Source organism: Marmota monax, unplaced genomic scaffold (assembly GCF_021218885.2).
Source record: "Marmota monax isolate L192 unplaced genomic scaffold, Marmota_monax_Labrador192_F-V1.1 WCK01_AAM20220418_F8-fsc00101, whole genome shotgun sequence".
In the NCBI taxonomy this organism is placed as follows: domain Eukaryota; kingdom Metazoa; phylum Chordata; class Mammalia; order Rodentia; family Sciuridae; genus Marmota; species Marmota monax.
The window spans coordinates 5255232-5277914 of record NW_026692786.1 but is presented as its reverse complement, the minus strand read 5'-3'; the positions used below and the strand labels follow the sequence as shown (position 1 = coordinate 5277914).

The window sequence follows — 22683 nt, the reverse complement described above, 5'->3', positions numbered from 1 at the left end:
AATGAGCAAAATAGCAAAGGAACACAAGTGGCCATTTTCCATCTTGGTCCCACCTAATGTCACCTTGTCCTCTCCCACTCAGTCCAGGACAGCTGCTCTGCCATTTGAGTGGGCACTCTTGTCTTCAGAGCTCAGCATTTTTCCCCCCCTAAGAGGCTGCTCTGTCAAAGGGTAAGGAGAAGGTTCCAATTTGCAGAGCCTCATCTCCATCCTCATCACGGTCAGACTGATTGGCACCATGTGGCATGTCATCCAGGAGGACCAAGAATTCTTCCCTGTGGTTTGGACCCAGTAGTGGCTTCCCCAAGGGAACGGTTGGCATGTGTTTAATTATTCATTGGTGTTCTCGTCTGTATCTCCCTGCTCCTTGGTTGTTTTGTCTTTCCCTAAAAAATATTTATTTGAAATTCTGTGATCAAAGACTGAAAAACAAAATAGAGCAGGATATTAAAATGAAAATTTTTTAGGAGGTTGGAATGTCAAGATCATTTTTATTAGAAAAGTTTACAAGATGAAGCCGCGAATTATTTACGTAAACTTCATATATCAAGCATAATACTCCCAACTGTGCTCTGATGAGTGATATTGGCTGGCATAACCTGGATTTAAAATACCTTCTACTTAAGGCAGGAAAAAGTCATTTTAATTAAAATTAACGGATTTTTTTCCCTTGATCACATTTTAACACACACACACACACACACACATACTCACACACATCTGTGTTCAGAATTGATAAAGAAAGAACTCTGGTTAAATAATCCACTTTTGTCTGACAACGGAATCCGTTATAGAGGTGCAAATATGCAGAAAGCTATTTGGAAATGCATCCTAGTAGTTGTCAGGTTTTATTATGCAGGAAGGTGTCATGTTTGTTACGAAGCTGAGTGCAGATGGCAGAGTGGAAGAAATGGATCACTAATTTTAACAATGATTAATGAACAGAGATAGAAAATGAATTACATTGGACTATCGGAGGCAAGAAATATTTTTGTGAAAATTTTGAGTCATCTGCTGTGCTGTTCTCTGCAAATTATTTTCAGAAATTCTATATGTTGTCAACAGTTGACTGCATTTTCCATTACTGTCTATTTCTGTTCTTAAGTACTTTTGTGTTATTAGAGATACATAATTTCAAAATACCAATACATTCCTGATTACTTAGAGAAAATATATGTAACAGTGTGACTGTTCCATAGACGCTAGCCATAAAAGTCCTGTTTTATAATAATCTTTCATTCTTCCTCATTTTATCACTACATTAGGAATGTTTGATAAAAAGAAAGGGGGGGTGGGGTGGGGACTCTTTTAGCACATGCGGAATAAAGGAAAAATAGAAGCAGAGGTGGCAATACAAATGTGGTGTGGAGGCTTATTGTGGCTTTCAGCTGCCACCAGCCCTGCCATTCTTTGTATGCTCTGCCTGGCATCCTGGGAGGCGGGCAAGGCCTACTGTCTGGCATTAGTCTCTGGTTCATGGCCCATCCTGTCCTGGCTTCTGCAGGTAACCCTAAGCATCCCATGATTTCCAACACAGGAAGTTCTCACTAATCTTAAAGTTGTACCCACAGTTTTTCCTTCAGATAGATTCTAGTCCCATTTCTCTGCTCCAATGGCCCTGGTGTTGATGGTAAATTTTCAAGGTGCTGTGTTAGGTTTCTTCATCAACCTTATTAGCAATGTGTGTGTGTGTGTGTGTGAGAGAGAGAGAGAGAGAGAGAGAGAGAGAGAGATCTGCAAATAAATTCTGCTTATTTTGTTATGATATTCCTGGCAGGAGGCGCACCTAAGTGATTAGGTGGGAAAAATAGAGTGATCATTTTCTTCCATCTCCCTAACTCCCTTCCTTTTTCTCTTCCTTCCATCTTTCCTCCGCACCCCTATGAAGATATTAACCATCTTAAGTACGTTGGCTTCAAGGCTTTTCCTGAGATCCTCCGCAGCTGAGAGCTGATCTGGTGTTTGGATTCTGTATTGTAATTGGTAGGCACTTAATTTTGTCCTTCAGGAACCACTTTAGAGTTGCCACAGCAAGTACTTCAGGGTACTCACCATTGCAAGATGTCCCAATCACAGCTCAGGCGTGCATCTGAGGTTGGTGGTGGTAGTCCATTTCTTACCCCCACCACTATTTGGCTTAGATGCCAATTTTTTTAATTAAAAATTTTACCTCTATAAGCATGTAGCCCTTGTGTGCTTTTCACAAGTCTGCAGTCTGGGATCCAGAGAGATTCCCCCAGGACCAGAGGGAGGGTGCTCCTTGACCTTCCCAGTGAGCACATGCTGTCCAGGGGTCTGGCTTCCCTACACAGTGAAACTCTCCCGAGAGCTGTCTTGTATCTGAACAAATGGACAATCTATAACTACTTCCTTCTCCTACAAACGAGCTTTCCAAGTTTCCAACTTGACTGTTTTATTTATGCTCTTGACCTGTAAAAACAAGCAGGCTGTTTAAAAAGCAAAAAGTACTTCCCATGATTAGAGTACTTAGAGTTGAAATAAATTGCAGAATGAAGAGGACATTGTCGCTCCAGTAGGAAAATGTCGCAGAGGTTCTGCTTTTTGAGGATGGTCTCTTCTTCTGCATGTCGGAGTTCCCCAATCCCACGGGCCTTGGGGTCCCCAAGAAAGGATTCCTAGGTCCTCTTTCCGTTAGGTAGCGGAGGTATCCTGGTGAACATTTAAAACATGTCTGTGAATGGTTCTAAGTCAAGTAGTTTGCATATAATTATGGTCCTGATGGGAAAACACTTTGGAAAAAACAACTAGTGATACAATAGGAGCCCTGCTCAGGTTACATAGCATATGCTAAACACTGAGGAAACACACACCGACTTTAGTGAACAAGGTTGGGGAATGCTCCAGGGAGCCAATTTAGAATGTGACTTAAGGCAAGCGTGGCTTTTCGTGTCTCTTTCTTTTGGCAAGTGCGTTGAGTAGCGGTGGTCTCTGGAATTCCCCGTAAGCCTGGCCACCTGCCTGGGCTGGCCACCATGAAAGAGGCGGGAGTCCACAGAGGGGCATGTTGGACGCTAGGACTTATTGAGAGGCTCTGGGTGTGCAAGGCTTGGGGGTGACTCTGGTGACTTGCTTGATGCTCAACTAGAAGTTCCACCAGGGGTAATTTAATGCTGTGGGACATGGAGGGAGAGTCTAGCCCTGAGAGGAAGGGACAGGGAATCCTACAATGCATGGATAGAGAGGTCAGGAGGAAATAAAAAAAAATCGTAGATGATCCACTTAAGAGACAAGTGATTTCTAAATATAGAACTGTCTCTTTGATTCATGGTTTGGGTTGCTTTGGGGGCTGTAAGTCAGGTGGATGATCTATAGGAATAATTTGAAGGTATTTGCGGCTTAGACATTTGGATCTGAACCCCAGGTAACGAGTTGGTGTTCAGGCTCTCCTTCTCCATGGTGTGTGACCGTCTCCTGGTTACTTAACCCGCGTATGCTGGTGTGTGTAAGTTTGGCTTCTGGCACGAGTTGGTCCCCATCCTCTGCTTGTACATCGGAAGATGCCCCAGCCCTGTTGGCCTGGCCTTCTCACTGCTACTCACAGAGGCAGCTGGCACCATGTTGCTGTAGGGTGGAAGTCAAAGGAAATCCCATTCTAGCAGGTTCCAGTTTTTCAGAGAGGGCTCTGTTTATTTTCCTTGAGTGGTGATCCGTTTTTGTTTTGGTTGGAATTACTTTCATGTTGATGTGAACTAACTCATGAAGTCAGACCTGAAGAGTAAGGTGATCTGAAACACTGTTTGAAGGCATCCTTTTTTAAAGGAGAATTTGTCTGAGCAGACAGGTAAGGAATATCCCACCCTCATTTGACTGTTGCTGTTGGAACTTCCAGGGACTGCGTTGCTTTATCTATTAACACCCATGAATGTAAACAGAAGCCCTACCTGCCTACAATTCTTGAGGAACGCAAATCTTTGGGCATGTCCTCCGAGTGTGCCTTCTTAGCCTGCCCACCCCAGGAATATATATTTAAGTTAAGTGGAGTTGAGTAATTATAATGCTATGGCCCACACCACCAGCTGGAGAATATTCAAGATGTCTGTCATTCTTCTATTACCTCAGGTAAATAACTGATTGACCTTTTTGGGGCTCTGATACTTTACTAATCAGAACCTGAAATCTGTATAACAACACTTCATTTACTTGATAGACAAAAGAACAATTGCACTTGAAGTAATGTGATTTCTAAATAGACACTGCCTGTCAAAAATAAATGCATTAGAAGTAAAATGTAGCTCAAGGAGACAATTAGCAAACAGAGGTGACACCGTAAACAGGTGCACCCATTATTCCCAAAGCTTGTGGCAATATATTCGCGTCTTTTAGAGTGATGGAAGATCATGTGACGGTTTGGTGAATTATCTATCAGTATCATCTGACTGATGAAGCCCGCTGCCGTTGCAGATCATTTAAAAATGCATCTCACAAATTACATGGTAGCTGCGAAAAATGCAGGTTTTTTTTTCTTTTTTTTTTTAAGAACAATGGTTTTCTAAAGCTATGTGCTAGCATACGTAATTTTTTTCTTTGAAAGGATAGAGACCATTTCATTATGCTGGGTATACAGTCGGTTAAGGTTGTGCAAATTCATTACAATGTTTGTTAATGTATAAAACATTTTCCATTCTGGTTTTAGTGACATTGGATTTTTTTTTTTTTATAATGTGCTATTTCTGAAACATCTGCCATCCCTTGTTACCTGTGGGCAGAGGAGAGAGAATAGACTCTTTCCAAGAATGTTTATAAAATCTTTACCAAAATGGAAAGGCTTGGAAGATGAGAGGGGAAGGACATTTTTTTTTCTTTCTTCCTGTGAACCGTTTTGGATTTCTGTTTTCTGGAATAAGAACTGTACCTTGTAACAAGCAAAGGACCTGTGGATAGCTGCTCAATAGGCCAGGCTAGGAAAGGGCAAGACCCCCCAGGGCCTTTCTGTCCCCCCTGGATTTGCACACCCTGCAGCAGGCATTGTCCAGAGTGCCTGCTTCTGGAAGCTTTCTTATTATTTTTTTACCTGTCATTTTTGCCTATTTCGCTAAAGAATGAGGGGTGCTTGAGGGACCCACCGTTTTGGCGGTTACTACTTCTTGTTTCTCTAAAATCACAGAAAAACAATATGAGATATTTTATGTGACCTCCAAAATGGTCTGCCCTTGACTTTTTCCAGCCTTTTCCAGAATAATCAGTAGCTGGAGCCAAACAATATGGATTTAGAGGTAAAAAATGGTTTCACTAGGACAGCAGCATTTTGATTGCACTTATGCCCAGAAAGAGAAAGGAGAAGAACGCTACCCTTTTCCCTAGTAATGGTCCAAAACACCTCCAAATTCCTGTGCGTTTTCACACCTCTGCCTCATCCCTATCTGCGTGTTTGGAGTTAGCCACTTTTCTGTCTCAGAGATGGAAGAAACAAGGATGGAGCTCTGGGGGGAGATCCATGTGGAGGAGCACCCATCTTAAGGCCACCCCAGGAGATGGACCCTGAGAAGGGGGTCCCTGAGAAGTCTGGACCCTGAGAAGTCTGCTGACTTAGACTCTCCTGGAGAGACCTGGGTCCATTCCTTCTCTGTCCGTTGAAACAATGACCACAGCATCCACGTGCACAGAAGTGAAGGCCCGTCTGGGTGAGGTCTCCAGCCTCTGGCATCCACGTGCACATCTTGAGGAAGTGCCCGAGCAGCCTCCTTGGGAGGTTTGAGACATCAGTTCATCAGGGGAGTGGTGGCCAGAAGGCTTCTTTCTGCTGCTGTTCCCAACCCCTAAGCACTGGAGAGACGTCCTGATGGGCAGAAAGGAAGTACTCAGCCAGGAGGAAGCCTTCCCTAGGCCTACTCAAAGCTCTCCTTTCTCCTTACCCCCTTTTTTCTTTCTAAATTAGTGGACTATTTTTTTCTTTAGAGTAGTTTTAGGTACATAGTAGAATTGAACAGAAAGTAGATAGAGCTCTCCCAAATACCTCTCCCCCCACCATAGTTTACCTTATTATTAACATTTTGAGTTTGTTCGACGTGTCACAATCAACAAGCCAATGTTGACACATTTTGTATGTTATTTATGTATTTATTTTTATGTATTTATCTTTCTTTATTTATTTTTTTGGAGGGTACTGGGGATTGAACCCAGGGGCACTTGGCCACTGAGCCACATCCCTAGCCTTATATTGTATTTTATTTAGAGTCAAGGTCTCACTGAGTTGCTTAGCACCTTGCTTTTGCTAAAGCTGGCTTTGAACTGGCAATCCTCCTGCCTCAGCCTCCTGAGCCACTGGGATTACAGGCATGTGCCATGACACCTGGCTTATTTTTTTTTTATTTTTTAAATTAAATATTTTAATGATGTATAGTAATTGTACATGTTTGTGAAGTACAGTGTGGCATTTTAATACATGTATACAATGTGTAATGATCAGATTGGGGTGACTGGCATATCTCTCACAGACATACACTTTGTTGGTGTTGGGAACATACAAAAATACCCGTTAGCTATTGATACATTATTACTGACGGAAGTCCATGGTCTGGATAAAATTCACTCCTTGTGTGAATTTGGACTTCTCTGGACTTTGAAAAATGTAAATGATGTGTGTTTTACAAATCGCCCATGATCCACTTGTTCATCTTTCCCCTTCTCCTCTGAAACACTGGCAGCCACTGGTCTTTTTACTGTTTCCATTGTTTGGACTTTTCCAGAATGTTCCAAGGGTTTGGAGCACTACATTGGAATCACCACATAGATTCTCACATAGGTTGGCCTCTTTCATGTGAAAATATGTCCTTGAACTGCCTCTGTGAGTTTTTATGGCTCGCTAGCTCACTTCTTTTTCTGCTGAATAATACTCCTTTGTATGGATATACCACAGTTTATCTCTTCAACTATTTAAGAATATTTTCTGGCTTCCAAATTTTGGCATTTCTGTTATACAAAATGCCAATCTACAAACATTCTGTTCTCAACACTGGTGTGTGGGTCTTTGTGTAGGCATCTCTTCAGCTCATTTGTGTAAACACCAAGAAGCATGATTGCCTGATTGTGTGGTAGGATTATATTTAGCTTTGTAGGAAACTGCCAAACTGTCTTTCAAAGCAGCTGCCCCATTTTGCATTCCCACCAGCAGTGAATAAGAATTCCCGTGGCTTCACATCGTCACCAGCGTTTGATGTTGTCATTGTCTTGAATCTGAGCCTTTGGAAGAAGCATGTAGTAGTATCTTATTTTTGTTTTAATTTGCAATTACCTAATGACACAGGACACGGAGCATCTTTTGATATGCTTATTTGGTATGTGATGAAATATCTGTTCAGATCTTTTGCCCGTTTTTTTAAAATTGGTCTGTTTCTTATTGCTAAGTTTTCAGAGGTTTTTTTTTTTTGAATCCCAGTCTTCATCCAATTTGTCGGTCATTTGCAAAGATTTTCTCTCAGCGTGTGACTTGTCTTTCTATTCTTTTAACCCCTTTCCTTTTTAACATACCTGGGGACTCAGACACCTCAGTTAAATGGCCCATGTTTTCATATGGCCAAGAAGTATCCATTCCCATTTAGGACTTGAGAGTTCGTGAAACTTGAAGCCAAAGATGCCTATGAAATATGTTCTCAACTATGTTTGTGGACACACACACACACACACACACCACCTGCACAAACACATATACACAGACAAGAGTGGAAAGAAATGCACCAAAAGAGCAGCAAGAAACGCATAGCTGAAAGAATTACAGACTTTTATTCTTTTCTTTCTTCTAGTAACTTGCATGTTCCAAATTTCCAACGAGCAGATCTTGCTTGAATAAACAGTCTTATAAAATAAAAGGTAAACAAGCTGGGACAGAAGATTGACCTTGTAAAAGGGACCCAAGACGGTTCATCTGGAACTTGTGTAAGTTTCACTCTGGCCCCAAAGAAGATCTCTGGGACCAATACTTCAATGTAATATTGCTGATAGTACATTTTTTTTTTTAAAAAACCTGCTTCCGAAATCACGTGAATTTTTAGAATGGCCCAATTCAGGTGTCAAAAATGGCCTGATATTTTGCTAAGCTCAAAATTGGCTCCATATCTTATAAATATAATTCAAACCTCAAATGCAAGTCTCCTATGAGATTTTGAGTTTTCTAATAGCCACATTGAAACTTGTAAAAAGAAACAGGTAAAGTTGATTTTAAGATCACATGTTGTTTAATTCAATATATCCAAAATGTTATCATTTCAACATATAAAAAGCATAAAGAACATTAATGAGACATTATGCATTCGTCCAATTGTGATGTATATATTAAATGTACAAGCACCTCTCAATTTGGATTGGGCATATTTTAATTGCTCAATCACCACATGTGACTAGGGGCTACCAAATCAGACAGTATAGCTCTATGTGATGGCTGAATGCACAAACAATATTTAGTAAACAGATACCTGGATGGCCACATCACCTGCAGTAGTACAGGTGAAATAGAAAACTACCCCTTTTAAAAAAATTATACCAAAGCAAGAAATATATGTATATGGATGGGCTGGGGATATGGGGTTCAATCCCCAGTGCCACAAAAAATAAAAAGAAAAGAAAAGAAAGAAAGGGCTTTTCTTCTTGTATCACACTGTCTTTGAGGGCCAGAATTGGCCCTCTTGGATTTGCCATCCCTTCAAGTCTTGAACTGATGTAGGATTGATCCCAGGAATAGTGTGAGATCAGGGGCCGGGTTGGACAAAGAAATTGGGTAAGGTGAGTTTCTGGGGAGCCTGCCAATGCACTGGCTGCCAGAGGCAGTGGCTTCTGGGCAGGCTGGAGAACCCCATCCTGGGTGTGTTTAGGCTCTGGGGATTCACCAGCACGGCAGCTGGACACCTGGGGTCCCAAGCCGTCTAGAAAACATGTGCCTCTGGCTTGTGCTTCTTGCCCAACACCGGGCTACAGGATGAATTGCTGTCCACCCTGTCCTGCATCAGAATCGCCCTCCTTGGGATGAGCAGTAGGGATCTATGTGCAACATGGTGCCAACGACTGTGTGTGCCTAAGGGCACAGCAGTGGGGACCGTCAGAGATCTCTGAATAGTGGGCATTGGGCAGACTCGACCGTCCTGGAGATGGGGCTTTTGTAGGCTGAAGGAAAAGGATATTCCCCAGTGTGGCTATGGGATTCACAGCACAGACCAGTATTTCAGCCCACCTGGATTCAGACTCTGGCTCCCCTCTGCAGGAGCTCTTAACCTTGGCCACATGACTTCAGGGTTATTTCCTCATTTTCTCATCAGCAAATGAACATGGTAACAGTACCTACCTCATAGGAATATTGTGAGGATCAAGTGAGACTGTGTGGGTTAATTCTGGGAACCCTGGGGGCACATGCTCAATAAATGTTAGTTGCTACTCTTTTTAAGTTCAGGAATGGTTGGTCAATGAACAAATCCCTTCAGAAGGACTCATGTGTATGTGTGAGTGTGTGTGTGTGTGTGTGTGTGTGTAAATAAATTCTAGCTGCTTCCCAGACTGTAATTCTTTAATGGCTCAAATGCTCCTATCTCCTGCACCATCAGCTTGGGGCTGAACCACCAGCAAGGATATCTTCGGTCTCTTCACTTTCCCTCTCTCCTTTTCCCTTTGCAGGCTGTTTTGACTATGAATTAATTGTAGGTTGGGAGACTTGCAAGCCATAATCAAAGCCAATAAACTTCAAAAGGATGGGGAGGACCAGGGCCACCGGGGGAGTTCAGGGGGCCGAAGGGGGCTCTCCCTGGCTGTGGGGTGGGGTGGGGTGGGTTGGTGGGGGCTCTCTCTGTTTCTTCAAAGAGGACACCAAGTGTTTCAGATTGTCACTTAAAAGCTCAGATGCAAAACTTTGGAAATCTGGGTGAGAGGCAACGGTCTCCAAAACAGATATTTTTATCTGTTGCCAGCAAGCATGAGCCCAGTGGAACGCAGAGTTAGACTCGGAGTTTCTTGGCAAGGGTTAATAATCAATGTAGATCTCCTAACAAAGGAGATGCTGCCTTATTATACTGGGAAAGTTTTTTTTCTTAACTGTCAGTGAAGCAGTACTAATTATTACTCCAGTGTAAATGAGGTCATTTCCTATTAAGAGAACAAAATGCTCAGCCTCGCCTTGCCAATTCATACCAACTATTTTTCACACATACTCAGCTTTTTAGTTTTTTTTTTTTTAAATTTTGATAAAATCCATTCATTTGTATTAGAAAAGTGTAAACCATCGCAATAATAGTTGCCCATGATTACCCAGATGAGCTTTTGTAATGTGTGGGCTGTTTGAATACCATGTGTTAGCTATGGAACAATTAGGCAGCTGAATGGATCTTTAAAACAATCAGATACTTTTATCTCACTGAAAAAATACATTCCTTGGATGTGTACTGTTAAACCGTAAATTCCGGGGAACATTAAGCTCACGTCACGAGGAGAACTTTCGGATATATGTTGATCAAGGACAAAAAGACATCCAAATATCTTGTCTTCATGTTTTCATTTTTTATGCAAGCAAAAAGATTTAAGGAATATTGTAGCAAACAAAGGGTAATTGTTTTAGCCCAGATGTTGCTTTTGCACAACAAGCAGGTTACAATGTTCCCACAGAGCTGATGAGCCCAATCAGGGAAATGATTAAAAATTGATTTTGTCCCTGTAATTACAGTATGTAAACTACTTAGCTTGGATTGCAAAGGAAGTGATTTTCTAATTACGTATATACTCTGGTGTCTAATGATTGGTTTTTTGAAGTAATGAAGAGAGAGCACTAACGACTCCTTGGTGTTCTGTTGTTTAAGAAAGACCATCTTTAGAGTAAGCAGCAACAGACAAAGAGTTTAAATTGAATTTTCAACACTGTTAATGTGCACATGGATTTGTTTATTAAAGAGACAGGGACGTAATTTGATTGGCTCTGAGCAGCTTAGCTTTTTTTCATGCTAAAGCATGTAAAAATACATGCACCGGCTAAGCAAGCTGGTAGGAAGGAGCCCGCCACTCATCTTTTATCATCCCAGCTCTGGGATGATATCGCAGGGTCTCAGGTTTCTGGGAGCGTCTGATGTCTGTGTATCCTGAAAGCATTTAGATCGAACAGGTATCAAATAGCTTCTCCATCAAAGTTACCTTTGTTTTAAAATGAAAGAAGAGGCTTCCTTTGGAAGCATGTCTGGGTAGCCCAGTGTACTCCGTGTCATACACTTTGAGCTGCCTTGTAGGGTGCTGGGCTCTGCATCAGGGTGGCATTTGCCACCACCCACCAACATTCATGTGAACACACACACAGGCACATGCATGTGTGTGTACCCAGCATGCACGCGCACACCCACACTTAAGGATACTACAGCTTGTTGGAGTTTGCAGACCTGACCTCAGGGGGACAGTTGGGGACCCTGTGGAGTAGATCCATGGGCTTAGGAAAGATCTGTCCAAGTTCCTAGAGTTCATCTCCTGCTTTGAGACACTTCATGGCTATTGTACACTAGCTTCTTGGGCATCTGCTCCAGCAGCAGTTAGAAGAGAGGGTGACCATTTCTCAGGGTGCATGATATGTCCTGTGGGAGGAGGGTGGTGGCTCCGTGGTGAGCTGGGTGCTATCTTCAGCAGGCCTAGCTTGCACTCTGGGCTCTGTCCTCTCCTCTACCAGTAATGTTTTAGTGACTCTAGACTTGATGTCTTACAGTGTAGGTTTTATGATTATTTGGGCATGGGGAATAACTGCCACTGAAGCACTGGTTTGTCACAGTTCCCAAGAAGAAGGGGCATGGGGCGGGGGGGAGCCCTAGGGTGGGTCAGGAGGCAGAGGGAGAGGGGGAAAGTGGGCAAGGGCCTCTACCATGGATCTGTCAGGCAAGGCAAGGCAGGGCAGAGTTCATAGGCTTGGGATTGACTGGTTGTAATAATTTCAGCAGCATCTGGGGTGAGGGAGCTGTCTCTAGACACCCAGTTTCTGACCTTGGATTTCTAGGGCCGGGGGATAATGATTACAAGTGTCAGAGCCTTGTGAGAGCCCCACAAAGTTGGTGGCTGGGGTATGGACTTTGGCTAGGTTGTTTTACCTATGGACATGGATGCAGCTCCCAGGGCTGGGGGAAGGGAGCATCATTTGCCATCTCTAGAAATAGGCCACCCTGGGATAGGTGGGTCTGCAGGGCTCAGTAAGGCCTCAAGATGTCAAAGTGTGAGAACCCCATGGGTAACATACCCGAGACCCAGGCAGGGGCTGGTTTGGGGGTTAGTGCCCCATGTCCCCAGGGTCCTGGGCCAGGATGAGCCCAGGTTGGCTCTGGGTCCTGCTTGCTCTTGGCGTTCTGTAATATAGCTCATCCCCGGACTGCGGCTTCTCTCCTCTGCCACAGCTTCTCTCTCAGGGGTGGAGCCAGCTCCTTGCTCACCTGAATGGCTGCAGCTGTCTCCCCACTGGTGTCCCCCATCTCTATTCTCACAGCAGCAGAGTGATGTCTGTACAATACAAAATCACATCATGCCATTCCCTTGCTCAAAACCACCAAAGCCTCAGGACAAAAACCGAATTTCTTTCCATGCCTACAGGGTGTGTATGGATCATGACTGGTGCAACTTCTCCTGTTGTCCCACACCCTAGCCACATGGAAGGTCTTGCTGCTCCTTGAATGCACCATCCTTCTGACCTCAGGGCCTTAGCACTTCCCGTTTGCTCTCCTTGTAAAGTCTTAACCCAGATTTCCCAAAACTCCCTTCCTTCCTCTATTCTGGTGTTTCATCAGATGACACTTCCTTAGAGAAATTTTCTCTATTGCCTTATCTATAATAGCTTCTGTCACTGTCATTTTCTTCATCTTTGTCCCCTCTCCCACATTTATTTATTTATTTATGGTACTGGAGATTAAACCCAGGGGCACTTAACTACTGAGCCACATCCCCTGCCCATTTTATTTTATTTTATTTGCTTCAACATAGTCTTGCTAAGTTGCTTAGGGCTTCACTAAGTTCCTGAGGCTGGCTTTGCACTGGCAATCCTCCTGCCTCAGCCTCCTGAGTTGCTGAGATTGCAGGCATTCATCACCATGTCCATATCATTTTTCTTTTTAAATCTTATGATTTGCTGACATTGTATTTCACTTTTATTTGGATATTCTCTTTAAAACATCAGCTCTGCACAGGTGTATACTTTGTCCATACAACATCGATGCCAACCTGATAATTGTAGAATGAGTGGATGATTCTCTAAGGCCACTTTCCCAGGTACCTTTCCTCACTAGGAGCCCTCTCCTATTGGAATTTTTTTTGGAAATTTTTTTTGAGGGTATTGGTGATTGAACCCAGAAGCATTTTATCACTGAACTACATCCTCAGTACTTTGCAGTTTTTATTTTGTAACAAGGTCTCAATAAGTTGATGAGGTTGGCCTTGAACTTGTGATCCTCCTACCTCAGCCTCCTGAGTTGCTGGAATTACAGGCCTGTGCCACTGCCCCGGATTCCTGTTGGAATCTCCAAGGGGCAATGGTTGGGTCACTTGGGGCCATGTTCATCTCTCAGAGTTTTCAAGAAAGAGAAAGTCCCTCCGTGCTTGGGTGCTGAACTTGAAATCTATCTTGAGCAGGTGCTGTTTTTTGGCAGGGTCCTTGTTCCTAGTGGAACTTCAGAATATTGAGTTCTGGGCTGCTGGGAGGACTCAGAGCCTTGGGGGACAGTGCAGGTCCCCAGGTAGCAAGCACTGAGAAAGGGGCTCTGTGCTTTGTGTCCAGGAAGAGCCTATGCCTCAGAAGTGGCGGATTGGGTTGCTGGGCACCCACCTGCGTCTCCTCTCCTGTCAGCTGCGCCCTTCTCTGGCAGGGGGCTGAAGGCATCCGGCTGGCTCTTTCTCAGGACCTTTCTTTCCTGGCTCTTTTCTGGATGGAAAACGGTTTACCTGGTTCCCAGCTGCCCGGCCTTCCCTGGATCTGCAGTGAACAGTGACAGCTTACTGCTGGGCCTCCCAGCGGCCCCTGGGAAGTGTGACCCTCTCTCTCTCTAGGAGCAGAGCCTGCTCCTAGTGGGGGAGGGGGACAGGGCTGGGGGAGGGGGAGGAGGACCCGCCCTTGCTTCATTGCTCCTCCATGCTCCATCTGCACCTTCCTTTCCTCTTCCGTCCCCTCTCCCTTCTTCCTACCATCCTCCTCTCTCCACTTCCCTTTTTTCTCCCCTCGCTCCCTGTCCCCCAACGTTCCTGGACTCTGGGCCTCTTTCAGAGGCGAGGGACTGGGAGGTGAATCCAACACAGCCCTTCCCCCCCCACCTCAGCTTGGTGCCCAGCATGGGACCTAGTGCCTGGTGTGTCCTTAGGGTCACTTGTTGTTGGTCCTGTGTCCTTCAGGTTGCCCTGGCATAGAGCAAGAAGCAGGTGTATGATGGCCGGAGGAGGCAGCCTGCTGCCCAGGAGGCTCTTGGTGTTAAGGGCGGGGCTTATTTCAGAGGGCTCAGGTGAGGGTGGGGGTGCTCCATCTTTGCTGATCCGTTAACTTGAAAATCACCTTCTCCCTCAGCACCCTTGAGGCCCAGTCTAGGAGGCAGGGCTCTTGTCCCGTGAGAGTTTCTCTGCTCGGAGCTTCCAGATTGGCTGGGTCTAGGAGAACTTGGGAGGGAGTGCCGACCTCTGCCCCCCATCAGGGGCCCACTCGGCCTTCCCTCTCCTGTGCCGGAGGGGCCAGCACAGGGCCACCTGTGACTCTGCATTCTTCAGGATGTTTGCTGACCAGGGCTGGGCTTAGGGGTGGCACAGCTTTGCCTGCAGAATTCCCAGGGATGGGGGTGTAAGCTGCCCTGTGGTCACTGAGTGCTAGGGTGGGACAGAGCTGTCAGGCTACCTTTTGTTGGTGTCACCCATATTTTCCTGCCCTCCCCATTAGGCCTTCAAAGTCTCTCTCTCTCTCACACTCTGCTTCTCTCTTGGTCCCTATTCCTCCCCTCCCCTTCCCTTCCTCGGAGGGACCTGGGAGTGCTTCCGTCTGTATGAGGGCCCCATTCCCCCCTCCTGCTAGCACCCTGGGCTCCTGGCTTTCCCTCACCAGGATCCACTCAGGATGGGGGGATGCAGGACCCTTCCTCCCCTCTCCTCCTTCTCTCATGCTCTTCTCAAAGTCTCATTGTCCTGTGGGTCTCCTCCGGGACCCCACTACCTCTCGGGTCATGCTCGCTTGCCCCAGCCCTCCCCTCACCAGGGCTAAGCTGCTGCCGGCCACCCTCTGCCCCTGGTGCCACACCTTTGACCTGCTCTCTTGGCTCCCTGTGCATTCGGCCAGGCTCTTTGCACCATGAGGAGCTTCCGTACCCAGTGGCAGACCTGCTTGTCCCCTACCCTTCCACAGGGCCTGGCTCACACTAAAAGCTCACAGGAGTCTGTGAGTCCTGGAATGAATGGATACCCCGAACTCATTCACATGGGGGGGTGTCTGTGGCTGAGGGTGGCTGTGTGTGTGCCTCACCTGTGTTTTGAAGGAGAAACGGGCTGTCACTTTACAGCGAGTGGATTTAAGACATTGAAACACCCTCACGGCTGCTATCCTGCTTCACCCCTTGATGCATGCTAGACTTCCTGCTGCCTTTGTAATCCGCCTCCTGTCACTCCTCCTCTGATCTGGTGGGTGCCGTACCAAACTGGGCTGGTGGGCAGTGGCTCCTGGGTGGCCCTGCTCTCCTGAGTACCTTCAGCGTGGTGTCCTCCAGGAGGCAGGTTATGCCCCTGACAGTGTTCCCACTAAACATGAGTTACTCACTTGCACCAAAAGAGCCATTTTTTTTTTCCACTGAGGAAGACAGAATTACTGTGCTGGTAGATTTTCTCTCCCCACCCGAATCCAGAGAGCATCTGTGGTAGGATGTTGTCACCTTTTCCAGACCTACAGTGACTCTAATGACATCAGACACCAGGAGTCCCTACTGTTTAGATGAGCTCAATAGACACAGGTGGAAGTAACTCAACTTCCTTTCCCAGGATTCCAGTGTAGCCTCTACCTGTGCGAGTGTGTGGCACTACCTGTGTGAGTGTGTGGCACTACATGTGCGAGTGTGTGGCACTACCTCGCCTACACAGTCAGGTCAGCAGGCTTTGGAGAAACCCCCTAATCACCCAGAGGAACTCAGTCCGGAGCATAGTCACCAGGCTGGTGCTGGGCCTTTCTTGATTCAGGATTCACAACCTGAAGGGTTTGCTTTCCTCACTGTCCGGTGGAGATTGTGGGAGACAGCGAGGCTCTGAGGTGCAGAGGACAAATCAGTGTGGGACATCCCTCCATGAAGTGGCTTTCCCTGTGTTCTCCTGTCATCAGAATTTACAAAACTTCTACATGAACCGTCCCTGGAAAATCATGCTAGAATTTTGTGAGTCATGATCCTGGATATAAAATCTCAGTCTGTGCCCCCCCTTCCTCCCCCTCCCTGAATACAAAGTACGATGGGCAAAGCAGATAAGTCTTTCCAGAGCCCCACTGGGGGCTGGGGACCTGTTCGGCTCAAAAGTAAGTCATAACTTAATGTAGCAGTGAGCATTTGCTTCTCACTCTTAGGGTTTAATGTTGAATGATACAGAAAAAGGGTGGATGCAAAAGAAAACCTGATCTGGGGAGGAGGAGGAGGAGGAGGAGAGAGAGAGAGAGAGAGAGAGAGAGAGAGAGAGAGAGAGAGAGAGAGAGAGAGAGAGGCAACACCAGACCTGTAATTTTGTTCCTTGTTGCAGATGGAGATGTAAACTTTTCTTTATGCCTCAAGGTGGGCAGGTAGAAATCTGTAAACAGTGGCGTCCTTGTGGCACTTTCAGATAACACTTTTCACATGTAGTCAGCAAACACCTTTGTGGCTGCCAGAAATCAGTCTTGAGAGTTGGATGGAGCACGGCAAGCGGGGTTTTCAGTTTTAACTTCTTGGGCTGAGGCTGCTACTGTGGGTCCTCCAAAAGCATCTTCTGATGTCCCATTTGCAGAACAGCATCCTTGAATCTATAATGGAGTTCTGCTTTTCTGATCTGAATGTATAACTTCAGGTTTGGCAAAACACCATCTATCAAGGGAGGACTTTTGCTTGCCCTACAATGTCCCTTCTGTAAGATGGCAAAACTAATTAGATTCTGGATTACTCTGGACAAGGGGGTGCTGGAAATCACCAGTTGGGGGGTTGACCTGACCATCCGAGCTGATGACTCCTGAAGCCACAGTGGAGAGCGCACCAGCTTTCCCGCTACGCCTTATCTCACCCGCACATGCCCTGGTAGATGAGATCATCTACGTGGGACTGATTTCATTTATAACACAGAGTAAAAAGTAGAAAATCTAACTGGCTGCCGCTTTCCTGGTCTTGGTTCAGGAGAGAGGGCTTTAATGCCAAACACAACATCCCAGAGCTTCGGTTCGTTGCAGATTCCCGTTTTGGATCCATTGAGTATTTCCCTGGTCACTGAATGGGTTCAGCCAACTGAAATTTGGGTGGAATTTTGATCTACTGTAGGGGGCTCCATAAATCAGGGAGAAAGCAAGGAACCTTGAGTATTTGCACGTTCCTTACTCTCAGAATCCCAAGGGAGAGAAGGAGCCAGGGAGCCAGGCCTTATTTGCTCTTATTTCTTCTGTCCCCTCTAGAGAAGAGATGGTTAGAAGCCTTGCTCCCTCCTTTTTTTTCTTTCTTTCTTTTTTTTTTTTTAAAGTGGTGATTTCCCATCTAAAAGGAGCTAAGTACATTTGGCTCACTGCAGCCAAGGTCACAGAGTTCCCATTTTGTAAATTGCTCAAGGAATTGGGGCGGGGTGGGGGAGCTACTTAATATTTTCAGGATCTCAAGTAACCCAGCAAATCGTTACCTTGAACGAATGCTTATTGAAGTCTATGTGTTTGACATTTAAAGTTTCTAACAGGTTTTATTTTTGCAGTTCCTGACCACCACGGCTTTAAGAATATCCTTGACCCAGGAGGGAGCCTCATTGCTTTAAGACTTGCCGGGTAAGGATCATCGCTTTGTAGCTTGTTGAAACTTGTGTCTGTCTGTGCGTCTGTGGGGGAGTCCAGGCTGTCTTCTTTGGGTTTGTGCTGAGTAAAGAGTCTTCCTAGGTTCTCCCTTTTACTGTGAGGGTGGGGGGCCTGCAAAGAAACTTCCAGACTCCAAAGTCTCCTGGAGGGAGAAGGGGTTCCAGGTCTGCTGGGTGGGGTGAACATGCAGCACTAAGATGTGCTCCTGAGGCTCAGAAAGGGGCAAAGTCCTCCAAGGGCGACTTCTTTCTCTCTGGAGTGACACCCTGAGTCACTGCTCATTGACCAGCTGGTAACCTGGAGTCAGAGCTGGTGACCTGGTGAGGCTGCTGTAAGCCAGGTGACCCCATGTGAGCACCACCTGGGTGCCATCCTGTCCCCATCGCTCACCCTGTGATTTGGTGGGCTGGCCCAGCGCACCTCTGTGTTTATCATCTCCATCAGACTCAAGATCACACACTCAGCGATGGAGCAGATTCCCGCCATAGAGGCCGATGATAACAGCTTAAAATCAAATGCGGCAGGAAGGGCTGGTGCGTGGACTCGATGCCTTCCGTGACCCCCTGTGAGGCTGCCCCTGATACCTCTGTAAACTCACCCTCAGATCTAATTAGCAGAGCCCACCTTCTCCTGACCATGCATCTCTGAGGTCACTCCATAAACCAGGGAAATTGATAGTGGAATTATGCACTCAGAAATTAATTTTATATTGTACTGAATATATATTTTTTTTATTGTGACTTTATCTTGTTGGAAAAGTGCTTACTTCTGATTTTGTGGATATTACTGACCGAGGATTACTTTTATTTTGGTTTTTACACAACAGTTATATTAGAAATTTGCTGTTTTATTCTTACCTTCTTAGTAAAAATCCTTTTATCACACAATGGGTAATTTATATCCATTACCAGGCCTTTCAATCCTTTTCAGTGGGGCTGTCAGTGCCGTTGGCACAGTAATGATTAATGTGATCTAATAATAGTGTGCCATTATATTACCTTAGTAAAACATGTACCAACATCCTATTCGGATCTACCAAATTCATAGCTTCCTATAATATTTTTGTTGAAAGACAGGATTACTATTTTTCAAAGCTGATTTTTTCCCCTTTAACATATTTAATGAAATTCACAATTCTTTGCCTTAGTAATCCCAGGCATGTGATTGGGCTTGATGGGTGAATTCTACATTTGTAGGCACCATTGTGATTTGTCAAATAGAAGGTTTGACAGTCCCAGTGATCTGCCATGGAGATTATTTTGTTTTTGTTGGGCCAGGGTTATTTTGCCTTGAATAATAAAAAAAAAAAAGCTGAGTTTCCAGTCCCTTCAGACTTGTAATAAAGAAGGTGCATTTTAGATCAAAAGGCAGAAGAGGAAGTAATTTGGCTCAAAGTTGCTTTTCTTTCCTCAATCTGTTTTGTCCTTTTTTCGGTCACCTGCCTCAGTTTGCTGGCACACAGGTGGGGTGGCAGAGATGCAGAAGCAGTGTCTTACCACTTTCCCAGCAATTTCTCCATCCATACCTTCCCCTAGCTTTGGGCTAGCCTGTCCGGGTCTGACACAGGGTTTCTTCATCACCATTGGCTCTATTGATATTTGGGGCTGGATAATTCTTTGGTGTGGGAAGCTGTCACGTGTGTGGTAGGAGATTTAGCAACATCCCTGGCCTTTACCCATGAGAGGCCAGGGGCACACCCCTTTCTGCCCACTGTGACACCCAGTGCATCTCCAGGAATCCCCAAGTATCCCCTGGGGAGGGGATCCAATCAGCTCTTTTGAGAGAACCGTTGGTCTAAGGTGACACAGGCACAGCAGGCATGTTGGGGTGTTTGGGGTCTTCCCGTCACAGCTGCTGAGTTTCATGGTGTTTCTTGAACATCTTCGGCTTTGGGAGAGAGGGCGGGCGGATGACCGCACACACTGTTTCCTTTTCTTGGCTGATACACAGTCCTCTTCTTTCTCCCTCCTCTTCTGCCACAGAGCCTGGCCCCAGTAAGGTCCTGGATCTTCGCTTCTTCCACTTAAATCCCATTATAATCACGCTCATGATTGATAACATTCCACCTTTTCAAAGGGCTTTAAAATCTGTGTCAACCAAGGATGACATTATTGTAGAGCCAGAGAGATGTATTCAAACAATTACACACTCCAGTCAAAGTGGGGAGGTTTGTCCTTCTGGGGGAGGGCGGTGCTTTGTGATGTGGCTTTAGCCAGAGCCTCGGCCCCCGAACAGCCCCAGAAACCTTCAGCAAGAAAATAAATGGGAAGAAACAGGTTTTGCTCTTGATACCACTCAGCTCTGACAGCAGCTTGGATATTTGGGCTTCTTAGGGCTAGAGTGTTGGCAGCAGGGCAGGGAAGAGGGGGAGGAAGGTGTTGAGCAGGGCAGAGAAAAAGAGAAAGAGAGGGAGAGGGAGAGGGAGAGGGAGGGAGAGAGAGAGAGAGAGAGAGAGAGAGAGAGAGAGAGAGAGAGAGAGAGATATCTCCTTGTTTTTGATTCAGAACAAAAATTACTGTTGCAACATTGGCTCCAAATATGCAATCAACTGAAATCAGGAAAAGTATTTGAATACAAAATTTATATTGAAATACTTGAATCTTGATATGTGTGCACCCACATACATGTATATATTTAAATCAAGGATAGAGAAGATGAGAAATAAAGCTTTTGTCATAAAAATATTGCCTGCAGTATTTACCCTCAGATGATTCTGCCACATTGGAATACATTTTTGAACCATTAACATTTTCCATATGAGACACTCTTGTTTGTTTTTACAACTGATCTTTGATGATAACAACAAATGAGCAAATGGATTTAATTTACCTTTGTGTTAGGAAGATTCCAAATATGTTGTGATGTGTGTTGCAGGAAAGCTTTTTGGTGACCTCCTCCTTCTTTGCCTATTTCTGGTCTGTTTCCCCTACTGCGGTGGTGTGCCTGGTGAGGACTGGGACCTTTTATGTTCAGTGTTAACCTCCCTAGTTCCTGGAATCATGCCTAAAATACAGTAGGTTCTCCATAAAGAATATAATCGGTAGATGGAAGGATGGGTGAGTGGATGGGTAGATGGCTGGGTAGATGGATGATTGGTGGATGGATGGATGGGTAGGTGGAGAGATGAAGGAATGGCCGGATGGGTGGGAGATAGGATTCTATCTCCAGCTGTAATATAAACCTTACAATAGTGGGCCCAGTTGGCCAAAGAAAATACCTATTTTGCCATCTCTTCACCCCATGGCCTCCCAATTTTTTAAAAAATTTCAAAATGGCCAGTTATAGAAAGGCATTCTCATTATCTCTTCTTTGCAATCCAGTTTTTTTAAAAAATAGAAAAGAAAAACATGTCTAAGATCATGCTAGGCAATCTCTGTGAGCTGAAAACCACTTTGTTGTAAAAATATGTTTAAAAGTCTCGTAGGGCATACGTATGGATGACCTGGACTGAAGACATGGAGACAAAGCAGGAGAAGGTGACCACTCTCAAAGTAGAGCATGGATGAGGAATTCATGAGTCTCAGAAAACTGGGCCTCCCATCTTGTCCGTGTGACCGAATGACCATCTCCTGGGCCAAACTGTAGCATACAGTATATTTCGTGTATTTTAGAGGCTTTAGTGTGTCCTCTTCAGACTCATCACGCTTGATATTCTTGAAAAAAAAAAAAAGATTGATGAAAGTATAGAGTTGACCATCTTTAGAAGATTGACTGAGACTCTGGGGAGTAGGATCCCCAATCCCCAGGCATGGTGTATACAATGTAACCATCTACTAGGAAACAGCTCCATGTGATGAGAATGGTCCTGGTCACCCCATCCTTGACTGTCAAATTATGGAGCAATGGACATCATGGCAGTACCAGTGAGAAAATAATGAAGAGGATAGAGAGATTAACTAGTTGCCATTCCAGGCCTGGAAACCTGTAAAAAACATGCGTGCTCTGGACCCAGATTTCCCAGGTTGGAATGCTGACTTAGGACTCACGTACTACACGAGCATGTCACTGGACTTACACCTCAATTTTCTCATCTGTAAATTGGGAATAACAGCAATGGCAGTGCAATAGATCACACTCTGTGATACACTTCACAGTGGCGCTAAGTAGGCATTTAATAAATGTGAGTTGCTGTTATTATTTTCATTTTTTTTCCATTCAGTAATTTTTTTGTTCTTTTCTCCCTCTCGACTCAAAATTAATGAAAGTATAGATCATTTTCAGGTAATTAACTTTTTCTCCTCTGGCTCATACCAGGGCTAGGAACCCCCAGACATTGCCAGGCATGTGGTCTCCCCAGCACCCTCTGGGGACCTTGGTTAGCGAGTTCAGAGGGTGTCGGAAAGGCTGGTGAGTTTCTTAAGCCAGTTTCTCAGTCCCGTTTCCTCTGTGAAGGCGTGCTGTTGACACACCACTGGGGGTTTGGGATTTACGTGGTGTGTGGGGAGTGCATTTCTGGGATGGAAGCCACGTGGTCACTGTGGGTGGGAACCGCCTGCTCTTGACAGGGAGGGGACACTCATGGTTTCGCTCTTCCATCCCCTCGCAAGTGAGTGTGCTCCACATCACGGCCCAGTTTTATATTTTTAGATTCCACTGAAATTTAATGTTTTGCTTTTGGTTTATTATGTATGCAAGTATCTTGCTGATAAATTACATGTGTAATTGTACCATCGTAACCACTGCTAGTCAGCGACAACATATAATTAAACTCACCCTTG

General features: G+C 45.2%; 1 protein-coding gene across 4 annotated transcripts in view; it reads left to right on the top strand.

The window, feature by feature from the left end:
- The window catches only part of Znf536 (zinc finger protein 536), a 435517-nt gene that overhangs the window by 37530 nt on the left and 375304 nt on the right, over positions 1-22683 (top strand). For all 4 annotated transcript variants that reach the window (XM_046448182.2, XM_058580443.1, XM_058580442.1 and 1 more), the window contains exon 2: positions 17869-17938. The gene's annotated coding sequence lies outside the window, so the exon portion shown is untranslated. The remainder of the gene's footprint in view (positions 1-17868; positions 17939-22683) is intronic.